At 43.8% G+C, this 2,717-nt stretch overlaps 1 protein-coding gene across 2 annotated transcripts in view; it reads right to left on the bottom strand.

Annotated features, from left to right (window-relative positions):
* Nucleotides 1-2,717, bottom strand: part of Efna5 (ephrin A5) — a 285,402-nt gene that overhangs the window by 87,956 nt on the left and 194,729 nt on the right. The window lies entirely within an intron of this gene.

A 2,717-nucleotide genomic window follows, 5' to 3' on the forward strand; every position in this document is an offset into this window, starting at 1 on the left:
AAGAAAAGAAAAGAAAAGAAAAGAAAAGAAAAGAAGAGAAAAAAAAAGAAAAGAAAAGAGAAAAGAAGAGAAAGGAAAGGAAAAGAAATTAGGTCAATTAGGTTATTTGGCACACTGCTGCTTACGTAAATGACCTTTTTCAGAAGGAACAATCCTGAAATGTTGTCAAACCAGTCTCTGTGTTGATAAGAGTATAGAATTTAATTACACACGGGTGGCTGAGAATCAGGCTGCTAGCACACTGGCTGAAATCTAAACAATGTTCTGCTACTACCACCAGGAGGGCTTAGCAAGACTACTACGTGCTCAGCTTGGAATGTGTACGGGATCCAGCACAAAATGAAAAGTGGGGGTGGGGGGGGGTCATTAAACATTACTAAGAATTTCAACATGGGGGCCAGTAAGATGGTTCGTTGGGTAAAGGCCTGATATAACCGATACCCTGAGTTCAAGCCCTGGAATTTAGGCAAAGGGGATGAGACGCACCTTCACCAGATTGTCCTCTGAACTCTACCGTGACATTGACATCACACACACACACACACACACACACACACACACACACACACAAAGAAACTTTTTTTAAGAAAAGAATTTCAATAGAAACAGATTTAAACACGCATCAGACTCTTCTAACCACGGGCAGCCTGTAAGAAGGAGTGGGCTGATCCCCTATCATCAGGCTTAGGCTCCTGGCCCCCTTTATTCTTTCTTCCCTCAAGGAAGTCCCCACTAAATGAGAGTCTCAGAAGTGTCCCTGTTAAATACAAAGGAAAACAGAGCCTCAAATGCCCCAACAGCATTCCCTTAACATGGAGGTATCTATGGTATTTCTCCTTTCTCTCAGTCATTATTTATATCCATTATCACCATCATCATTATAATCTTAAGCAAAGACTTCCCAAAATGTTTTAGTGTCCAGCTGCAGACTCACACCAAGAGATTGCCTGGCTGTTAATCATAGGCAATTCAGTGATTTATAAAGGAAGAAATTAATCGCCATCCGAAAGTCAAAGCCTGCCTGAGCCCACCACAGCCTGGCTGGCCTTACCACAGTGATGTCTTTCTTTTCCTGTTAATGCATCTTTCAGCACTTAAACAGGATGCTAGCTAAGAGAAAAGGATGGTTACTGCCCTTTTCCTACCACAAGGACCAGAGCCCTTTCCACACCACAGGAATCCCTGGTACTCCAGAGAAGGACTGGGCATTGTGGCTTAACCTCAAAATGAAATAGCTGCACAAATCTGATATTTTTCTTTGATGTCATCTCCCTGACTATCAGAGCCTGTGTTACTGCCATCCCTGTGAGTTGGCCTCCTCGCCCCAAAGCTGGCCTCCCTGCCCCAAAGCTGGTCTCCCACCCTAGACAAGAACTTAAGCACCTCCCTGACCTGTGAGGCCAATTCTGACTCAGGTCTGACTCTTTGTGTGCTCAAGATTTTGATATTACTCTCTCTCTCTCTCTCTCTCTCTCTCTCTCTCTCTCTCTCTCACACACACACACACACACACACTGAGAGAGAGAGACAGAGAGAGACAGAGAGACAGAGAGAGACAGAGAGAGAGAAAGAGTCAGAGAGAGAGAGAGACTCACACACACAAAGAGACAGATAGACAGACACACACAGAGAGACACAGAGACAGACAGATGGACAGTCACACACACACACACACACACTCACACACACCCCAGAAAGAGCAGTCATTGTATGGGCCTACCTCTCGACCCATTTCCCTTCCTGTATTTGGAAACCTTAAATTATTCTCTTTGAGTTTAACAACTCTTTCTGGCAATGAAATATGAAGAGGTGATGATTTCTTCCAAATTAGGAGGACATTAACAATTAAGTGTTAATGCAAACGCCGTTAACAGTAATGCAATTATAACTGGATTCCACAAAGGGCAATAGGAAATAATTACTCTGATCCTCAAGTGAGGGTTCCAGCAGAATGAGATTCTCAATCTACAATTCATTAGGAGGGGCTTGCAAATTCAGAGGCACACCTACTGCTCAAAGAGCATCTCCTGTTGTGACAACAGCCCTGCCAGGGACAAGACAGGTATGCACATTCAGTCTGTTTTGACTCCTTTAAAAAAATGGTTGCAGCCAAGGTCCTGGGACCCCTCACTCAATGCTCTTGGGAGAGCCAGACAACATTCCAAACAGGGCTTATCTGAATAGCCAGAGATGCCATTTTCAGCCTCCAAGCCAGACCAAAAGCAATGGATGCCCGACCGAGACACAGCTTCTGAGGGGGATGAAGAGAATCCAAAGAGATGACTAATCTCCAATTACCATATGCATGTCAGCATTGAGACTTGACCAGAAAGACTGGGTAATTGCAAATGAGCCATTAATGCCTATCTCAGTTTTATTTGATTAAAATTGGAGGACTAAACAGAGAGGTTGATAGAATCTGTCAATGGCAAGTGTTTTCCCCTAATGGTGCATAAATGGAAATCTGGCCTCTGAGCTGGGCATCAATCCTCAGCTTCAGCAGTCCTTCAATAATCCATACTCTCTTGTCTCCTTTTGTGTGTTCAGAATTAACTGTGCTAATAATGGTGCGAGAATGTGTTCATAGTTCCCTTTCTCTCTAGTCTCTAATGGAAAGGCAAAAGAAAACCAGGAGAAAGATGTCCTGTCTGCCTATCTGTCTCTGTCTATCTCTGTCTCTCTCTGTCTCTCTGTCTCTCTGTCTCTCTCTCTCTGTC

This window comes from Mus caroli, chromosome 17, assembly GCF_900094665.2.
Source record: "Mus caroli chromosome 17, CAROLI_EIJ_v1.1, whole genome shotgun sequence".
Lineage (NCBI taxonomy): Eukaryota > Metazoa > Chordata > Mammalia > Rodentia > Muridae > Mus > Mus caroli.